General features: G+C 42.9%; 1 protein-coding gene across 1 annotated transcript in view; it reads left to right on the top strand.

Moving 5' to 3' along the window:
- KLHL29 (kelch like family member 29) overlaps positions 1-22,341 on the top strand; it is a 416,167-nt gene that overhangs the window by 763 nt on the left and 393,063 nt on the right. The gene's annotated exons all lie outside the window — the stretch shown is intronic.

Genomic DNA, 22,341 nt, shown 5'->3' with positions numbered 1-22,341 from the left:
GGAGGCTGCGGCGGCTAGAAGCGCGCGGCTTTGGCACTGGAAGGGGTCGCTGCCGCTTCGTCTCTGATGGTGGGGATCCAGGCAGCAGGCTGAAGGCTGCTCTGAGGTGAGCTTGAAACGCCAGCTGAGGGGGGGAGGAAAAGGTGCCACCTCTACTGCTGCTCTCCCCGCTGGGGCCGGGCAGTGCGTTCTACCCGGCGGGGAAAGGAGCCGCTGCTGCTGCCGGGACCCAGAAGTCTCCCAGTGGGGAGTCAACTCGGGCGTCCAGCACACATGGGCGAGCTCCTTCCTCTGTTGCGCTCCTTCCATTTTAAGTCGTGACAACAGAGGAATGGGTTCTCCTGGGGATGTAGCGTAAGGGGGAGGGTTGAACGCACATGTGGGCGAAGCACATGTGTGGGGACCTCACCAATTTGCTGCATTCCCGGGAGAAAAGAGGGAGAAAGCGGCCATGCGTTAATGGCCATTGTCCACATGATGGTCTTTCATGTACCACTGGTCTTAATTCTACTTTTCCAGCAGTGTAGTAATTTTTGCAGTGGCTCTGGAGCGCTACACACTCAAGTAGCTATAGACTAGAATGTAAATGTATAAATTCTGTAAAAGTTTAAAAATGTGAAGTCAGTCCTTTCTGGCATATTTACTATTGGCACTGTGTTGTTGCCTTATGAAGGGGAGAGAGAAGCTCTTGAATATAACATTTTATTTTTTTAAGTATGATAAATACCTTCACACTTTATACTGTACACGGTGTGACTGCTTCTCCCCACCATGATGAGCTGAGAGGTTCTGAGCTCTTCTAGGAACCTCTGGCATTCTGACCATTGCTTTGAAAGGATAATTAAGACAAAGATTGTGGTTTTCTCCAGTGTTGAGGTCAACTCCAGCTTCAGACCTATTTTCTACTAACATACAAACCTTTCAGCCTACAGTAAAGAATTAGGTTGCTATTGACTGCAGGAAGGAATACTTCAGTTGTAACTCCCGTTGCTCTGTAATGACTTCTGGTGATTGACAAAGATTTTGTTTGTACAAGGTGGAAGTGAAATAAATTCCACTTTTGTCTGTGCCTTTATTAAAAATGGCATTCCGTGGCATGCATTGAGCCCTGCTAGTCTCTTCTCTACTGTAAATGGACACGGACATGAACTGGTGCGTGCCTGTTTTTTATATATGTTGATTCTTGATTACTATTCCTGAATCATATTGCAACTGGGGAAAAGAGGAGAGAGATTCATTTTAATATGTTTTCTTCTCTCCCCCCCCTTCATTAAATAAATTACAAATGCCTGTTTACTAACTCATGAATCCTATTCATGATGTGGAGAATATACACATTGTAGTTTCGAAAGAAGGTAGTTGTACCAATGAAATATAAAGTTATGGAGAGTTATACACTAATGTTTTACTCTTTTTTCCTGTATCGGACTTTAGTGCCTGTGTGCGGTTAGAAATCTGTAATCAAGAATGGGAGCAAATAAGTATTAGAAAGTATGACCTTTGGTGCAGATTTTAAACAAAATAGTTTTAGCTGTTACCTTGGTGAAGTTATGCGGGACAGAATCAGCTAGAAGTTGTTGGCCATATATTGTTTGGAAGACCAGAGACTTTATTAAAAGCATATTGAAAGGAACATATTGAAAGGACTCCTTCCTTTCCTTTCGGCATTATATCTTAGCAAGACATTCGGGAACTGTTGCAAGAAAGCTTCCATATTTGAAAAATGAAGGGCCTGCTTTCCACTTTCCACTTGATATTCTTAGGTTGTTCAAGCAACAGCCACCCCCCTCTTTTTTATTTGGTTGGGATGCATGTTATCTTTTTCTTCTTGAAAGCTGCTTCTTTAAAAATTAGATTAAAGAGTTTCTAATACCTTGCAACAAAATTAGATGCTTTTATCTAAATTACTTGTAAAAATCTAAATGGCTTCTTAAAAATCAAAGTTGAGATACAGTAAGGTTGCTAGGATGCCTTGATCTTATACACTGAAGCTTTGGGATTAGAAACAGATCTTGGGAACAGACGTTAGAAACACCACCATTATTTACAAATGTAACTTCCTTTTACAAAAGCTGCTGAGAATAATGATGAGTGGAACAGAAGCTTTCAAGAACTTAATGGTGCTATGATTTGTGTGTGTGTGTGTGTGTGTGTGTTTTAAAAAAACCTTTAAAAGGACACTTTCCCCCTTCTCCCCATAAAACCTGTAATGCTAATAACCCCTCTCCCCCATAAATCTTTGTTTGAAGGAAAGAGCACTTTCTTTTCAAAAGCCCTTTGATATGCTGCCCCTACTGTAAGGTTCCATTTTCAGATTGCCAGCAAGAGATTCTTGTTTATTACTTTCTTGTACAGGCATTTTGCCAAGTTATTTTCTGGGTTAATCTTAAAAAAAAAAAAAAAACAACAGTGACACATTTAACTGTGAGCAACATCCGGGGGCGGGGGGGAGGCAGTGTATTGAAGCCTTCAGTGGGATTGAAGGGTTTAACTTTGTCCTCGTCCCACTGTTCTCAATAGGACTTGAGCACTGATTTGTCTGCAACATTTTCTCAGAGGGCTAGAATGATGGGGGAAGGTGTCTAATGCTTCCCTCTTCATATCATCAGTACATCTTGATGTTCAGTATTTGTGTATTTTCTTAGCAACACGCTGTTTTGTTGTAATCTGGTTTCCTTCACGACACTCCTACAACCGTCGCATGTAGACAAAGGAAGAGTTGTCTTGCCTGTATCTCAAAGGATGGTAGTAGAAGTGGCCGTAACTTAAGGCGAATATTAAAGGAGTTAAAAGGCATACCAAATTTTTTCCTGAGTAATATACACCAGAAGATCACAGCTGCAAGAGCTCTGCCGTGGGAGTGAGAAGGGGCAGGGATTTAGCTTCTTGGGTAAAAACCCCTGTCAGTTCAAAAGTCCATGGCCAAGACCACCTGTCCTGCTGGCACCCAGGGCAGGAAGAAGTTCTCACGAGCACCATCAAGACAGGCAGGGACATCAAGAACTCTCAGAGCCGTTGATCCTACAACACCCAGAGCAGAGACTGCTTACAGGAATTAGTGCCTGCAGTTGTAGAAGTGGTCTAGAGTCTACAGGCACTTTCAGCAAGATCCTGTTCCCCATCCTGCAAAGTCACATGAAGCTTGGTTTTCCAACACATAGAAGAATTCCTAGGCATCCGGCCATACACTACATTGTCTGCACTAAGCTTCTTCCAGGGCTTTCTGCCTTCTCTGCTCCTGGGGTTCTGGGAGTGACATTGGGGCCCATGGCAGTAGACGAATCTCAGGTGGTTCCTCAGCAGTCCCGGGCCCTGGCTTCCGCTCATGGGCCACCTGTATTTCCCCTGCCAGCCCTTGGGAGTCAGAAGGTCCAGGAACCTCAGGATCTGTCAGTGGGTTGACCTCCATCGAGTTAGCCACTGTGGCATCATTATCCTCCAAGGCCAAACCCTGACACTGCCAGTTCTTTACTCAATCATTCACACAAACATTTATGCAAATGCTTATTTTTTTCCCATGTGTAGAACATAATATGTAATCCAGGCACTCAATGTATAGACCTGCATTAATCATGTAAAAACAATCTCTTCGTCCGTTTTTGAGGATAAAGGACGATCATGAGAATCGAACCTTACATGTACATGTTTAGGACACCCCACTTTTTCTCTCACTATACAAAGACTCTTGCTCTGTTCACAAGTTATGCTGAACATGTATACAGTCCATGTACAGTGTACATTTTTCTTTATATGTGCACTGAGAAATTCTCAGTTTTACTTCAGTGTGTCTATAGCTGAATGTATGATTTAAACTGAGTACTGGTCCCTGGTTTCAGTTGTAAAATGAACATATATTGGCTTTTTCTTACAAAGATTTACAGGCAGTATGTACACACATTCACTAACGTGAATAGGGTTAAAGTTTTACAGATGGTGCATATGAAAACCAATCAATAGATTCTTTTTTCTTCTTTCACTTGAACTGGTAAGTTCCTGATAGAGGCAACTGACAGGCATTTGAAAACTACTTTAAAAATACCATTCTTCCATTGAACTTCCATTGAACAATGATAAATTATTTCAGTTAGAGTTCATATATATTAAGAAAACATTATTGATTAGAGTGCGCTTTTTACTGGAACATATCTCTGCCCCCGTCCTTACCTCAGGGACTCTCATGTTGCAAGAAGATAAATTATGATGTAACTGCCCCATAACTTTATGGATCATTCCTGTCCTCTTTCTCCCTCCCCCAATATCCCATTATAACAAACAAAATAGAGATTTTTTTTTTAACATTCATAATAAAACATGAATTACTTTTAGGGGGCAATGACAGAGGGATAGCTGTTGTGGCAAAAATAAACGAGTCATATGGCAATGTGGAATAAAAAATAGTTAATCCTTTTCGGACTCCTGTTTGTTTATGAGGTATCAGTAAAATTGAAGGCATCAGAAAAGATATATTCTGCTCATATTACTAAAACAGATTATTACTCCCATAACCCATGAGTGGAATTCTCTGTTTTAATTTTTTATTGTTGTTCTTTTGGGATTAGAACTGATTTTACTCACTGACTTATCAAGAAGAAGAAGAGTTGGTTTTAATATGCCGACTTTCTCTACCACTTAAGGAAGAATCAACCCGGCTTACAATCACCTTCCCCTCCCCAGAACAGACACCCTGTGAGGTAGGTGAGGCTGAGAGAGTGTGACTAGCCCAAGGTCACCCAGCTGGCTTCATGTGTAGGAGCGGGGAAACAAATCCAGTTCACCAGATTAGCCTCTGCAGCTCACGTGGAGGAGTGGGGAATCAAATCTGGTTCTCCGGATCAGACTGCACTGCTCCAAACCACCACTCTTAACCAATGCACCACGCTGGCTCCCTTGATGAGAACAATGTTTGTGGGAACAGTACGCTGTGGTTTATACCACTTTCTACCATGAGGGCTGTGGCTTTAGTAGTAGAACATCTGCTCTGCATGCAAAAGGTCCCAGGTTCAATACCCGGTATCTCCAGTTAAAAGGATGAGGTAAAAGACCTCTCCTTGGCAATCTGGATGGCCGTTACCTGTCAGAGTAGACAACACTGACCATGATAGGCCAATGGTCTGACAGAGTAGGCACCTACACACAACACCACACTCATTGAAATTAGCGTGTGTAGAGGTGGAGCAGACAGGAGTGGACTGGCCCTGCCTGGCCCCAGCTTATATGTGATTGTTCAGGAGAGTGCCATCTGCATACGTAAGGAAGGGTACACATGAATGCTTCTTCACTGTTATAGGGAATGTTTGAAAAAGCAACTTTCCTTATCACAGGAAGGGAGACTACACATGTAGACACCACATTTTCAAGATGGCAATCACATATAGGTGGGTAGGTGGGGCTGGCGTACTTGTACAGGGTCCTGCTGTATGCAAGCTGTATGTATAGAGGGGCTACTATAATTCACCATTATGCACTTTCTTCAGTGAACAAAATTCTTGTGATTATATGGAACGCCCTTGTATTGAGTCAGACAAATGTTCTTTCTTAGACCGACATGGCCTGTGCTGATTGGTTAGTGGTCCTCAGTCAGCGGTCCTCCTCAGTTCTGCCACTTTTGGTAAAAACAACAACACAGGTGTCAAGACGTGACGCTAGGGCTTCCTACAGGCTTAGACTGTGTTCTTCTACTGAGCTAAGATTAGTTGCCCATCATTTCTCCTTCCCCACAATCTGTGCATTGTATCCTGTTCTTTCCTCACATCCTGATTATTGCTCAGGCTTATACCCCTTTAATTTTAACATTATGTACAAAAAACCCTTCACTGGAGTCCAGTGGGTTCAGAATGGTATAAGCCATCATTAAATTTCCTTAGGCCACTACTGACATGTACTGAACTTTTTAGACACATTTACTCTGCGTATCCTTTGGGATTCAGCCACCACACACTTTCAGCCTGCAGAAACTCCACAGGACTCAAAAAGGGGTTATTTGGGATCAGAATGCCAATAACACGTCAGGGGTCAGCATGGTGTTTGTAGCTCAGTATCCATTTATTACTTGCACCATGGTTAAGACCAGAGGACCCTCATGACTATTGGAGAGGCAGAGCAGCCTGCTGTTAACGGAGCAGGCAGAAGCTCTGATTTCCCAGGAATAGTTTTTGCTTTGTAGGTTCTTTGAAACAAATTGAGTTGAGAGGACATAGCTTTGTTTATGGTTGCATTTTTTTGTCAGAATCACGATCAGCATACGCTAATTTATTCAGACTAATAATTTGTGCCAGTTTGAGATGGCCCTGAGTCCCAACGTGTAAGATAAGTGGGGCGATTTCTAACTTGACTCTGTGAGAATTCTTCAGTTTCCTCCTGGGAGGGGAGAGGTCATACTTTTGGAGCACTTGGAGCTTCTGAGTAATTAAACCAAGTTGGGGTGGATGAGGTCATAATTGGAGTCTGGTGCCAATTATGTCCCCATATGCACTCTGGCAACCATATCAGGGGCTCATTCACCAACATAAGATATGGCATCATCTAAGAGCAACAGTCTTCTGTAGCTCAATGTGTACGTAAAACAATAAATGTACACACATTGGACAAAAGCAGTGACATTCAAAAGCTGGGGGGGGGGATATTTTAATATCCCAGGACATTCTCCTGTTGACCTGAACCTCACCATTTATTCAGCTTCAGTAATATGAAAACTGCTGAACTCTAATCTGATACTAGAACACCTTGTCTCCACAACTTTCTCACTAGAGGTGTTAAATTAACACAGCAAAGCTAGGAAGATTGTGTCATTGCTAATTACTGCTGTTGTGAAAAGTCATTGTGTTTATCTTGTATGAGCTTGAGCTTTGAACAGAAATGTCACAGACTGCACCTCCTTGGATTTCATAGTGTTTGGGTACTTAATTTACCTTTTCCCCTTTTTTCTTATGTAGGTATTTGTATGGGCTCTAGGCTAAGAAAGTGTATGTCACAATAAACCTGTTAAGTCTTTTACAAAGATGCCACAAAACTCCTACTTAAAATCAAGAAAGTTTAACCTTTCCAGAGGTCAGTAAAACTCTTCCAGCACAACAAGCGATTAGTGTATTAAATTATAAAATTTTTAATAAAATTAAATTGTAAAAAAGATACTGCTGAAATATATTTTGACAGTCTAGTTGGAATAAAAAAAATTGGGTTAACAGCTTAATCCAATGGAAGAGGAAAGCAGTTTAAGTTTTCTTAAGGATCAGGGAATTTCTGAGCCCAAATTGGTAGCCCCTTTTGAGACCTTTTAGTTAATTTGGGCCCCCATGGTGTAGACTTTCAGATGCGATATTCAACAGCTTGTTACCAGTGGTTTCCTTGTATTTACCAATCCCCTCCCTACCAAGACTGTGAATTATTTTGGGGAAGGGCCATCTCTTAAAATATGGCTCTATAATGTTTATGCATCTGTTTGGTAAATAAATGCTAACAATGTGCTTCATCTTTTCATTCTTCCTGAAGTCCAAGCTGAGCCTTGTTTGGCCATTTGAAATGTAAGGACAGGTTAGTTTTATAGTGTTACTCATAGGAAGGTCTGTCTTGCAGAAAGACATCATGAACTGAATGGGAAACAGCAGCCTTCTAGAGATGGTGCTATCCATCTTTTCGAGTGTAAATTTTGCACAAGCTCTTCTGCTTACAAGAATGCTCCTACGCATCAGTGTACAACATAAAAATCGGAATTTTTTCTTGTGCTGAAGCATTTCAGTAAATAAATGTGCAACTTAACTCATGGGAGATGCCTGGTAATGTGTCTGTTCAGCCATAACTTTTAAGGTCGGGAACAGTTTTGACGTGAGATGATGCATTTCGAAAGCTGACCTATAAACACTGGCGCTCCGGTGTTTGCTGTAAACTTTCTGTGACCAGCTCTTCTTCAAAGGAGTGTTTTAAAAAATGCTTCTTGAATCGGGTAAATTGGACCTGCACTATGAATGAACTTTGCAAAAGATGTGACTGTGAAGGCATGAATTATTAAACCAAATTGTTTTTAGTCACTGTCCCTGTACTGTGTGAAGAGGGAAGAGTCGAAGGCTCCGGCGAGAAAAGATTTGCGTTGATAATGAATCTTAAGCACATTGCCTTCCCTTTTTCTTTTTTAACGGCACAAATTCATCTCGCCTTGACTTGGGAGTGAAATTTCTACTTCGGTTTTTTTTCCTTGTGGGGGGGGGGAGTGATTTTAAGAGTGATTTAAGAGAACTGCTGTGAAAGGAAAGAACTGTCTAGAAGAACAGCACTGAATTTCTGCATGCAGTTTTATGATGAATGACAAGTGTTGAATACAACACAAGGGAAAGCTACATTTCCTCAGGGCATGCATGCAAAAGTATTTTAATCTGATTATAAAGCTTTTTTTAACCCCCCCCCCCCCCACCACCACCACAGTCACACAGCATACATGAGAGAGACGGATCTCCCTCCCCTTTTGGCAGTATTATTGTTTATGGGAGGAGGATCTTAGGAAGATTATAATTCTCCACTGCCTAAACCTACTCTGGACTATTTTTTTACATTCTTACCCAAAAGAAAATCTTCACAAGCTGTATTTGCATCTGGAATTGCCACTAATACACAACATAAATGCATTATTGGTTGTATATTTAATTTAGCAGTGTGGGAATTGGCAAAGCACATTGCGTGATGGGATATTTATGCTTGTAATCTTCTGAGAGAGAACCTATTGCAGTCTGATAGAATGTTGATTTTTTTTGTAAATGGGTAAAATGATGGGTTTATTCTGCTGTAAAACAGTTGTGCTCTGTATATGTGTGTGTGCAGGCTTTCAGTTTAAGGTCCTTGGAGCCTCTCTGTTTTTACTTAGCTATCCATTGCTGCATTATTTAACACTGATTTGGAAGAAACAGAAGAGTTGGTTTTTATAACCTGCTTTTTCTCTACCATAAGGAGTCTCAAAGCGGCCTCCCCCCTCCACAACAGGCACCTTTTGAGGTAGGTGGAGCTCAGAGAGTTCTGAGAGAACTGTGACTAGCTCAAGGTCACCCAGCAGGCTTCATGGGGAGGAGTGGGGAATCACACCAGGTTCTCCAGATTAGAGCCCACCTCTCTTAACCACTATACCTGTTGCGTACAGGCAGGTCTGAGTCTCTGCTTTCCACACAGCAACGTATCAGTGCTGAAGGAAGCAGAGCCTGACGCATATTTTACTCTTGCCGGGAGGGCCCGGCAGTTCCTTAATAAGGACAGGAGCAGTATACTCACAATACAGGAACAGGTTCACAAACAGACACAAGCTCCTCGCCTTGAAGGTCTTGGCTGCAGGCCACGGCTTTCTTCCAAGTTCAACAGCACGGCAAACCGGACTCCAAACGAAGCTTCTCAAGATAAGAGACAGGCAGCATGCAATAACATTTGCTCCCACGAGGCACTTAACGGTCAGTCTTGCTTATATTGCCTTCGTGACTCTCCAGGTATTTCAGCTCAACTGTCGGCTTCAGACTCTGATTCCTCCTGCGCCAACTTACGTCTTTTGTCCAAAAGCCGGGCTGACTTTCTCCATTGCTGCAATGCCATTCTACCTTTTACCCTTCTTCTCTCCACTGGTGGAGGAGACCCTGAAGGTGAAAGGCTTTCTCTTCCCTGGTCTCTTGTTTCAGCCGGCCGGTCTTCTGGCTCAGAGGCCCCGTCTTGCTGTTCTGGTGTTATTTCTTCAGAGGGAGTGAGGGCTTGTTCTGCCGCCTCTTCTTCTGAAGAGTAATTCTCAGGCTGACTCACGACAATACCACTCTGGCTTTTTTGTGCCTTTCAGCCTTTCTCTTCATCCACAGTGAAGAATTCGTTTATTTTCTAACATATGTATAAGTAGGCACCCCAAATAGTTTTAGTGTAGAGAGATTCTTTATTTGACTATTTTTTGCTAATAACATGTTACACATCAGATGAATGACTCCTTTTCTACATATATTGATTTTTTTCCAAATATGGAGCTTGTATCGGAGCATGCTGGGGAGTTTTTTGTTTTTTAATCTCTTAGATATAGGAATGTTTCATATGAATGTTTCATATGAATGTTTCATATCATATCAGTTAATTTTTCAGGCTCATTCCCACTTGGTTATCCATGTTGCTCCTGTCTATTATTTAACATTTCTGTTCTTTTCCCATCATGTAGTGCACAAGAACTTACAGAAAATACTCAGGATCATTTATCACATATTGTGGTGCATCCCTTGACATCATTTATCACATAGTGTATCCCTTGACAGGTTTTCATCACCCTCATAGTCAGAGTTGTAAAGGGTGCGTTGTATTCCATCCTTCTGTTACAAAGTTATTGGCAAAGGGGGAATTCATATCTGCGATTATGGAACCAAGATGGACTAATTAGTCTAGGCGCATTTGCCACTAGATACAATCATGTCATCTACATTACGGGTCCTTTCGGCTTGTGAGGCTAGAAACCCAGTTTTAAAACGGTACCCTAATACGTATGTGGTGGCAGCACAGTATCATGAAATCCAAGCACTTTCAGTAAATAGTGTTCCAGCTCTCCTATAACACTGGAAAACAATTATAACCAAAAATAATTGAAAGTTAGATTTTCACCAGATGACAACTTGAGGCAACAGGTACAGAATACATCGAGTGATTTGACAGTGTCATCCTAAACAGAGTTACATCCTTCGAAATGCATTGAAGTCAATGAACTTAGAATGGTGCAGTCCTGTTCAGGATGGTGTGCTAAGTCTATTGTATTTAGTCCAGAGCTTGCTGAAAGCCACTTTGGCAGTTACCATCAACCAAAAGAGACATATTTACTTCCATCCCTAGCATGATGCCAGCACCTCAGGGAGTCTCATAGCTTACCCGTTCCTCCAGTAGTGGTGGTTCAAGATGAGAACTAGCGTGACATCGCTCAAGGCCTGTAGGCTAAATTAGCAGTGTCGTTAAAGAAAGAACCTGCCAACCACAAGCCCCGCCAGGCAAGGGCCTTGCCCACTTTCCTGAAACATGGGGCAGTTGCCACACTGTTAAACAGTGCTCAGAAGAGCCACAGCTGGTTCTTAAGCCCTGAATGAGAGTAACTGCACTGTTTATGTGGAATGCAGAAGGGAAGTCCCACACCTAAAAAGTGCATAAAGTATTTGAACACTAGTGTGGATCTGGGGATACTAGAACCATGGCATTTTCGAGGCAAGAGATGAACAGAAGTGGTTTGCCATTGCCTTCCTCTGCAAAGCAACCTCACTCTTTCTTGGGGGGTTTCCCACCAGTACTAACTGTAGCAGACCTTGCTTAGCTTCCAAGATCTGATAAGATTAGACTGGGCTAGACTATCAGGCTGCTAGAGCCATAGGCTATAAATATAAATGGCTCGGCCTACATTTCGCCTCTCACTTGGCAGTAAACTAAGTGGCTTGTATAGTTGCTGTAGGCGAACAAAGATGGTGTATCATGTTCAGTAATACTAAATAGTGACTCATGTTATTGAGAGCCATCTAACATAAGGCAAGCTTCCCAGGCAAGAGCTGGTATAAATAACTTGTGGCAAAAAGAAGTCTAAAAACGTCCTTCCAGAATCCTCCTTTTCAACCCAAACATTGTGTGGAAAGCTGCAATTGCCATCTGCTTTAAAGGATAAAAAGCCTTTTTCCGCTTAGTCATTCCAAATGTTTGAGGTATCCAAGCATAACTTTTTAAAATATAGTTTTAAGAAACAATTGTCTCAGTGATTTTGTTTGGCTAAAGAAACTATGAACTGTATGTGAAGACACTATGAACTATATGTGATTACTGGAGGTTTACTTAGTATGAGTGAGGTATGCAACCTGTCTATGAAGAGAAGCTTCCCAGGTCTCTTGTAATTTGATATCGAGCTAAAAAAGAAACAAAGCAATAAAGAACAAAGTTGATTGACATAACTGTGTGCATCTTCTTTTGTCTCGTCTCTTCAGAGTGACACTGAAAAATATTGAAGATTCACATCTTATTTACTTTTTCCTCACACAGGCTATTTCTATTTAGTTGAGTCATTATGTTACTCTTATGCTTGTGTCATCTTAGGCCCAAGTAACACATGTCACAAATTGCACGTCCTTTCCCTAATTTTTTTTAACCAAAAGAAGATGGGGGGGGGACCTTTCTAGTTATAAGCAAAGGATTTGGAAGTGGTTGGAAGTAGACTCTGTAGTAGATCTTCTTCCTCTGGTGGCTGTTTAACTCAGTTCCATGTTTCAGTGGTCTTGATGGTTAAGGAGTTGAGAAGTATGGAACACAGAATTAATCAGAACAATAAGGATCGGGAAAAGAAACAAAAAAAAAACAAGCTAGGACAGTGATGGCGAACCTTTTAGAGACCGAGTGCCCAAACTGCAACCAAAAACCCACTTATTTATCGCTGAGTGCCAATGCGGCAATTTAACCTGAATACCACCCCCAGAGGGGGCCCAGAGGGAGAGGCTAGGGTTGCCAAGTTCCTCTTCGCCATGAGTGGGAGGTTTTTGGGGTGGTGCCTGAGGAGGGCGGGGTTTGGGGAAGGACTTCAGTGCCATAGAGCCCAATTGCCAAAGTGGCAATTTTTTCCAGGGGGAACTGATCTCTATTGGTTGGAGATCACCTGTAATAGCAGATCTCCAGCTAGTACCTGGAGATTGGCAACTAGTTCCTTAGTGTTTTCTCTCTACATATCAAGACAAATGGAAAGGTGTTTGGAGGATAGCTTGTGGGCACTTCAAAGGTGGAACAGGACTGCACGCCCTTCCGCCCGCACAGACCCAGAGGGCGCCGGAGAAGCCGCTGGAGGGAAGGAAGGAAAGAAGGGAAGGGAGGGGGAAAGGGAAGGAATGGAGGGAGAGAAAGAAAAAGAGAGAGAAAGGGAGAAAGAAATGGAGCAAGGGAGAGAAAGAAAAGGACAGAGGGAGACAGAAAAAGAAAGAGGCCATTTATGCATGGGAGGTTTTGCCTTGGATTTGCCACTCGGTGGGGCGCGGCGACAGGCTTGTGAGAGGCGAGCAGGGTGGGGCAGAGGGCGCCTCCTTCGCACCCACTGACCAGCCACGCCCCTCTGCCCGCACAGGCCCAGAGGGCGCCGGAGAAGCCGCCGGCCATGCCGAGTGTGGGCGCTCGGCTTCTGTTCCCCGCTCTCCCATTCGCCTGGCTGGCCGCGCAAGCTCCAGCGGCGGCAATGGCGGCAGCTTCTGTGGGAGAGTCTGGGGGCCACCGCCAATGATGTCGAAGGTTCCCCACCCCTGGGCTACAGCCTCCCCCATCCGGGGCAGGGCAGAGCCGGAAAGGCCAGCGGCTTAGAGGAACTGTGCGTGCCGGCAGAAAGGGCTATGCGTGCCGGAAGTGGCACGTGTGCCATAGGTTCGCCAACACGGAGCTAGGAGAACAGGATAGGATGCTAGAAATAAAAAACTGTCTATGATTAAAGTAGATTATTTTTAACCTGGATAAGTGTAAGCAAGCCTAGTGGAGAAATAGTTATTAAAACAGTGAAAATATGGGATAAGGGATTAGAGAAATATAGCAACGAAACGGTAGAAGAGTAGGTTTCTGGAGTACAGAAACTGGAAGCTAGATTAGAGGAAGCATAAAACAACCACAGGAAGCACAATCAGAAATTCAAGGGTCTTCCTGAAAGCATTTAATGGAAGAATTTAGTGAAGTTGTTAGGGGATAATTTGAAACGATCTTGGAATTGGCAATTGTTCTATCAGCATTGAAGGTGCCAAATGGATAAAAGCTAACACAATTGACAAAAAAACAGTAGCTAAGCCACATCAAAAGTCTAAACAAAGGTCGTGGCTGTAGGGCAAAAACTAATTACCGTATTTTTTGCTCCATAAGACGCACCTGACCATAAGACGCACCTAGTGGTCTGGGTGCCAGGTCCCCCTAGTTTTAACCCTGCAGATGTATGTTTACATTGCAGGGTTAATCCAGCCTCTAGTGGCTGTCTCCCTGATAGCCACTAGAGGTGCTTCCGCGATGCTCAATGCGAAAATCGCATTGAGTAATGCTTTCCTGTGGGTGGTAATAATAACGTCCAGCGCGCAGGCCAGGTGATCCATTGGGGGGGGGAGGGCAGGGCAGGAAACCTCTGGCGGTGCATCCAGCGCGGAGGCTGGGGGATTGGGGGGGGAGGAAAGGCCAGGGGCTCTCTGGCGGTGCATCCAGCGCGCAGGCCGGGTGATCCATGGGGGGGACGGCAGGGCAGGAAACCTCCGGCGGCGCGTCCAGCACGGAGGCTGGGGGTTCGGGGGGAGGGCAGGGCAGGGGCTCCCTGGCAGCGCGTCCAGCGCACAGGCCGTGTGATCCATGTGGGGGGAGGGCAGGGCAGGAAACCTCTGGCGGCGCGTCCAGCGTGGAGGCTGGGGGATCGGGGGGAGGGCAGGGCAGGGGCTCTCTGGCGGCGCGTCCAGCGCGCAGGCCGGGTGATCCATGGGGGGGAGGGCAGGGCAGGGGCTCCCCGGCGGCGCATCCAATGTGCAGGCCAGGGGATCCATGGGGGGGAGGACAGGGCAGGAAACCTCCGGCAGTGCGTCCAGCGCGGAGGCTGGGGGATCGGGGGGGAGGGCAGGGCAGGGGCTCCCTGGTGGCGCGTCCAGTTTGAACCCCCTTCCCACCGCCCATCAGCTGTTTGTCGGGCAGCGGGGGGGGATTTGTGGCAGAGCTGCACTTGGGAGCCGCGGTTTGCCGACCGCTGCTCTCGGCGATACGGCTCCAGTTACGGTAACACACACACACACACACACACATTCACTCCATAAGAAGCACAGACATTTCCCCTCACTTTTGAGGAGGAAAAAAGTGCGTCTTATGGAGCGAAAAATACGGTATATCATCTTAATAATTTATTTGAACAAGTTAACATTAATCTGCAAACTGGTAAATAACTAAGGTTATATGTATATATTACTAGTTTCACAGAAGTCAAAAGTCCTCCATCCTGTAATCCTTCTTTGAGATGAAATCCCTTTCACAGAAAAATTATTGGCAAGAAGTCAAATATCCTTCTCTGTTCTGTAATCTTTCCCAAAGATAAATTCTCAGCAATGACCAATTAAATCTATAATCTTTCTTCAGGGTAAACAGATAAACGATGGGCTTCCGGCTCTCTCCCCATTCCAAAGTTGTCTTCCTCAGAATAATACTATATATAAAAAATCAAGTATATAACCAAATAACTCATTCAATATGCATCACTCATTATATATAATGACAAAAAGATAATACCAACCTTGCTTATCCATAGTAAAATACCTCAATGCATTATCAACATTCTAATAAACAATAATAAAACCCTCCCAGTCTGAGAACTGTCATGTGCATTGTAAATCTACTCCAATAATACTTCATATGAATCAGCTGTACCCCTGTAACATTTCCAATAAGTCAACTCCCTTTTAAAGAAACAATCGGTATTAATGCCAGTATCTCAAAAAAAAAGAAAAAAAGAAAAAGAAAGCACTCAGATCATATTTCTCATTTAAACTATTTGGAACTAATGATATATATCCAATAAAATTCTAGTTGTTGCAAACATTTTCTTATGTCCAATTGATTATAAGGAGATTTAATCAACTTTTCTATCACAATTTTTTAAAGTCAATAGGTCCATGTCCCTTAGCCTTGAAATGTGCAGCAAAAGGAGTAGCCAAAGACACCTCCTTTATAGTACAATGATGCACTGCTGCACGTACACATACTAGATGAGTAATCATACCAACATGTAATAAATTATGTGGACAGATCAAAATATAAACTACAGCAATTGAGCCACAGTCTGAAAAACATGTTAGCTGAAATCTGCGTCCATCATTTGGATGTATAAATTCTTGCACCCCCAATGCTCGATTACAACTCTACAACCTCTACACTTATAATGACCACTCTGCTCGGCAGGGTTCTAACTACTCATGAGTCAGTATGAATCAGAATATCCCTAATAGATCTAGATATCCTATAGCCTATCTTGGGAAAAACCTCACATCCAGGAATCTGTCGTACAATATGCCAGTGCTGATGTATAATCCTTTTAATTTTTTCTGACAAAGAAAAAAATTTCATAGAAAAAAGTAATGAATATAATTTACAGATTTTGTATGTGTAGTCAATGTCCTTTTGTGCTCTGGAATCTGTTCTCTTTCGTGCATCCTTAATGATACTCTCTGGATAATTCCTAGCTACCAATTTAGAACACAATTTGTCCCCATCAGCTATATAATCATTGTACTTGGATGAATTACGTTTAATATGAAGAAACTGACCATATGGTACATTTTGTCTCAAATGTCTAGGATGTTAACTGTTAATAATGCAATAATGAATTCCTATCCATAGGTTTAGAAAACAAAATTCAAGTAGCCAATCTCCTGTTTTGTATAAATACTTTTGTATCAAGAAATGCTATCCTCTCATGATGAGAGAAATGAATGGTGGGATGTAAACCATTTAACTGTTCCAGAAATTGTGAAGAATCGTCCAGGTCCTTAAAAATCAAAGAGACGTCATCAGTAAATCTATCATATCCTGGACTCCTATCCAAATACGGATTAGAAGTATGAAAAATATAGATGTCCTCAAAATGTGCCATAAACAAATTAGCAGCTATAGTGGGTGCTATGGGACTGCCCATCGTCACACCTTGTATCTCGAAATAAAACTGATGTTGTACACAAAATAATTTTTGTGCAGGATGATGTCTAATAACCCCCCCAAAAAAGATGGCGGAGATTTTCCTTCTCTTCTTTGGATATTTACCAACTTGCAGATTGTTGTTAACATGTTCAAATAAATTATTAAGATGATCTAATTAGTTTTTGCTCTACAGCCATGTACTTTTTACTTTGTAAAAGCTAACACAGTCAGAAAAAGAAACTTTAGGACACCAAGAAGTGTTATTGATATGTTTATAGAAGTAGGGATTAAAGATGGCATTTTAAAAAGCATGAGGGGAGGAAAATTGTTGGTTGATAACTAGGAAATTTAAGTACTGAATGATTTTAATCCCAGCATGTTAACTAACCGTTGTCAATTTAGCTTCCTCAGAGAGAAGTTGAAGAATCTCACACTCTGATATAACTACAGAATTCCTTTTAGGCTTAACGTTTATATTAAGAACAAGTGGGTAATTGTACAATCTGTTCAATTTAACAGCTAGCCAGGGAGGAAGCTAGAGATAAGAAGTAAATGTAATAGTTTTGGTTTGGATTGGATTTTCTGTCCTGCATGTTGACACAATGAGTAAAGATGCTAAACATAAAAGGGTTAAATTTCTGATGAAAGCCAAATACTGCATGTTACTTAAAAGGCAGAGAATTAATGTAATTTATCTGCAATATACTTACATTAGATAATGAAGAAGTCCTTAAACATATGAAATTAGTTACTATATATGTAGCCTTGAATTTACCTCAGAAACAAGAATTATCCATTATGATTAAGAATAATGAATATTTAAGTCTTGCATAACAGTGAGGCATCTCATGTTGAAAGGGAGAATTTATGGGGAGAGTTTTACATTTATTTGCATATATGGTCCCATCAGGCACAAGCTAACAGTGAGTTTTTGTGAAGGTTTAAAAGTTGAAGACAATGCCATAATGGGGGAAGATTTCAATGAAGTCATGAACTCCAAGCTGGATAGATATATCTCTGTATAATTTTTCAGATTCTAGGAACTTGAATATTATTAAACCATGATGTATAAAATTATACTTATCAGTAACTTTAAAAAAATTTAATAGTAGGTGAGTTTTTTTTTGGGGGGGGGGCATATCCTCCATTTGTTAAAGGTCCAGAAAGTTAACATTATACCAGTGATATTTTCATATGCCCCAGTAATCATTTCATGAACTTGTTCAGCCAGCTCTATTAGATAAGCTGTTGGATCTAGGGCTGTTGAATTTTTAAAAATTCGGTATAATTTGGATTCGGGTTTAAATGGCCTTTTTTAGGGGGAAATCCCGAATTCTCCTATAGGCAGGAATTTGGGTTTGAATTCGGGATTCTTGAATAATTCGGCCATTTAAACCCATTTAAACACATTCACGGCTTTCGGTTGCTCTGGGGGAACATTTTTGCAGGTAGAGGTCCCAAATTTTCAGGGTAGCTTGAAGGGACTCTTCTTGCAAGAACCCCCAAGTTTGGTGAAGATTGGGTCAGGAAGTCCGAAGTTATGGGGTCTGGAAGGGGTTGCCCCCATCCTCCCCCATGGAAATGAATTGGCAAAGTGGCTGTGTGACTCTTTAATCTGATCTAATGTATCTCAATGGGGAAGCTGGGCTTTAAACGGTGGGTGGGAAAGTTCACCCAGTGCTTCCATAGAGATACTAAGTGATACACTTGTTGGAATTTAAGACTGATCATAGCAAGCAGGTAGATTGCTGTAATCTGAGTGACAGCCAGATGACAGCTGGTGTCACATGACTGCTCATGACTTAGCAGTAAAGCTGGACTGAACTGGATTAAACAGGATGAGATCTGACCACTGGGTGGCTAACTGTTGATTGGTTGCTGGACGGGGCCAGAAATGTATATATGTTGTACAGAACTTGTATAGGTGTGGTGTGTGGAATATTGGTTGCTAAGCAGAGCACTTTGACACTGTTAATAAAAGAGCACTTATTTATATGTGCTGAGTCTGCTGTGATTACTCGTCTATTGAGCTGTAAGCGCTTCTTAACAAACGCCAATAACACTTTGTCTCTATGGAGGTGCAGGGTGAACTTTCCCACCGTTTAAAGCCCAGCTTCCCCATTGAGATACATTGCTAAGGTCACATTAAAGCACTGGTTCCCGACCGGGGGTACGTGGACCCCCAGGGGTCCGCGAGAACTAAATTAAGGTCCGCGAAACAAAGTTATAAACCCATAATAAATTAATATTTTCAATTAAAAGTTCTCTATTATAAAAATATATATTCAAATATTATTCTAAGTTTAATGTTTAACTAACAGTTATAATTAAAGTTTATTTTAAAATTCTCAGAATTTTTATTTTGAACCTTGGGGTCCCTGCACCGAACAAAAAAGTCCTAGTGGTCCCTGGTCAAAAAAAGGTTGGGAACCACTGCATTAAAGAGTCTGAACACAGCCACTTTTCCAATGCATTGCAATGGAGGAGGATGGGGCGACCCCTTCCAGACCCCATAACTCCTGACCTCCTGACCCAATCTTTACCAAACTTGGGGGTTCTTGCAAGGAGAGTCCCTTCTAGCTACCCTGAAAATGTGGGACCTCTACCTGCAAAAATGCTGCCGCAGGAGCCGCAGAAAGCCGGATATTCAGGAATGGCAAATTCGGCTTTGCCAACCTCCCGGATTTTGCTGATTCGGTATACCCGAACCAGAAATTTACAGAATTGGCACTTATTCGGTATTTTTTTGGTTTGGTTTTTACCAAATCAACAGCCCTAGTTGGATCCAATGATTTGTTGATTCACTTATCATCAATCATCCCCATATTCCCCTACCCCAGCAGTTCCTTTAGACAGTGGGAAAGTTAACTCCTAGATTTACAGGACATATGTGGGCTAATATCCATGTGGGTCAGGTGGCTGCAGTGAGAAGGGGCAAAAGCATACTTTCTCTTTCTTCTGCAGGAACCAGTTCTGCAAAAGGCAGGAGGGTGATTTCACCCCGATCCCTCCTCCTTACTGCGCTGTCCCCCAAAATTCTCATGGTCATTCGTCTATGCAGGTCCCATGACTCCAGGAACCAGTTGCTGGGGGAAGGAAAAAGCTAAAGATCTGACAGATTGCCACATCTCAGTCTTTGGAAATTGAGTAGTTGGATACTACAGAAATAAATATTGGAAGATCAGGCATTGATGAACTCTTCAGTGTCACACTTTGTCCAAAGTTTATTATTTATTAACATTGACACTGGCATCTTGAGAGAAACTAATACAGTTTAAAAAAAGGACTCATTATTGTTATAATAGGGTTGGCCTCTTCTCTATGCACAGCAACTGTACTGAGAACCCAGCCAGAGTTAGTTGAGCCAAAACAAGACCCAGTGCCTCATCCAACTGGGTTTACTTGATTTTTGCCATCAAGTCACATCCGATTTATGGTGATCCCTGGTGGGGTTTTCAAGGCAAGATATGTTAAGGCAGGGGTCGGCAAACTCATTAGTCAAAAGAGCCAAATATCAACAGTACAACGATTGAGTTCTTTTGAGAGACAAATTTCTTAAACTTAAACTATATAGGTAGGTACACTGTTTATTAACTTAATAAACTTTAATTGAAGTTTTAAGTCTTAATTAAACTATAGGTACACTGAATAAAACTTGATATCATACTTAATAGTGATCTTATTTATTGATAAAAATTAAATTGTAAGTCCCTGCCATTTCCCCCTCCCCGTCCGGAGTCCTCGTCTGGAGGCCTGGTCTACCGCCATAAAAGCCTATTAGTAGACCTGGCCTCCGGCTGAGTCCCATTGGGAGGCCAGGTCTACCCATTGGCTTTCTTGGCACTAGACCTGGCCTCCGGAGGCCCATAGAAGCCAATTGGTAGACCTGGCTTCTGAAGGGGGACTTTTTCCCCTCCTCGGAGTCCAGGTCTACTGCCAAGAAAGCCAGTGGGTAGACATGGGCTCCCAGTGGGACTCAGCCGGAGGCCAGGTCTACCAAAGGAAGCCCGCCCCGCCGAACAGCTGATAGGCGGGGGGGGGGCCAGGAACCGCCGAGCCGCCCGCCCAGCAATTGTGCGGCTAGAGGGGAGGCTTTAGCCTCCCAACCATTGAGGGCAAGGGAAAGGGGGACCCGCCCATTCTCCACGGTGTGTGTGGGGGAAGACAGCACACCCGCTCACTCGCTCTCTCTCAGGCGCGCCGGCTCCGCAGCCCGGTTGCCGGTGTGAGCGGGTGCAAGAGCAGGGGCTCCGAACCAAGTTCGGAGAGCCGCACACAACAAGCCAAAGAGCCGCATGTGGCTCTGGAGCCGCAGTTTTGAGACCCCTGTGTTAAGGGATTGTTTGCCATTGCCTGATTTCATGTTTCAACTCGGTATTCCTTCGGGGTCTCTCATTCAGATACTTTCCAGGGTTGAGCCTGCTTAACTTCTGAGACCTGATGAGATCAGGCTAGCCTGGGCTATCTAGGTCAAGGCAGTTTACTTGTTACAGTGGTTTATTTGAGACCAATCTGACATTGATAACGAATCTATCCCAGGAGAGAGGTTGGGTCCAGAATTCCTAGAGGTGAGAAGAGGACCAGAAAAATGAGCTCCTACTGTGTATCCCTGACATATTGTGTGTGTAAAGTGCCGTCAAGTCACAGCCGACTTATGGTGACCCTTTTTTGGGGTTTTCATGGCAAGAGACTAACAGAGGTGGTTTTCCAGTGCCTTCCTCTGCACAGCAACCCTGGTATTCCTTGGTGGTCTCCCATCCAAATACTAACCAGGGCTGACCCTGCTTAGCTTCTGAGATCTGATGAGATCAGGCTAGCCTGGTTCATCCAGGTCAGGGCATCCCTGATATATTATACATCAGTAAATGCCTCAGAGCTAGCCCCTATCACCTCATCCTGCTGGCCCATCAAAAAAGACATAGTCAACAGAATGTTCACATCCTTAGCCAGACCTTAGCTCTCCTTAGCCAGTCCTTAGCTCTCCCACTAAACCTGTAGCAGACAGTTTAAATTTTCATAATCCTTATTTGCTGCTGAAAATAGCCTGGCCTTTATCCTTTGACACCAGTGCCAGTAGTGTTGTGCCAGCTGTATGGGCCCTTTGACCATAAGTGATTACTGCACAATAGCCTGGGTAGGTATGGATCGCTGTTCAGGGAGGAGAGATAGCCTCCCAGTGCAGGTGGCTTAAGTGTTAGCAAGCTGGGAAGGAAAGCCTGATGTTAAAAGCCCTCCTCATGCCTCCTCCCCACAGCTGATATTAATCCAGATATGCATTGTTCAGAAACTTTTTATTTTGGGTCCATTGCCTCCTTTAAGCTTTGAGACCATTCCACGTTAAAACAGAGACTTTTCAGTCCAGTATGCTAATGTAAGATTTTAAGACTGCCTTCTCCACTTGGGGGACATTTGCTGTATCAATGAGCATCAAGTTACTTAGATGTGCATTACTTTAATATGAAAGGTATTCTTGGAAACATATATAAGCTCTGAAGCCCTTACTTGTGTCTCTCTTCTACTGAGTGATTCTAACACCAGACCTAAACGGCAACTGTAAGCTGTAAAACAGAAAGTGCACTTAAATTCTAATCATTCTAGTCATCTGAAAGGGTATTATATTTACCTCTGTAGGCTGTCAGCTGTATAGTACTTTGGGAGATCTGTCTGTCTCCCTCTGAATCCCATTCCACAGATAAGCAAAATGTACGTTTA

The sequence above is a fragment of the Euleptes europaea genome, chromosome 10, assembly GCF_029931775.1.
Source record: "Euleptes europaea isolate rEulEur1 chromosome 10, rEulEur1.hap1, whole genome shotgun sequence".
NCBI classification, from domain to species: domain Eukaryota; kingdom Metazoa; phylum Chordata; class Lepidosauria; order Squamata; family Sphaerodactylidae; genus Euleptes; species Euleptes europaea.
This window is presented reverse-complemented; position numbering and strand designations above follow the sequence as displayed.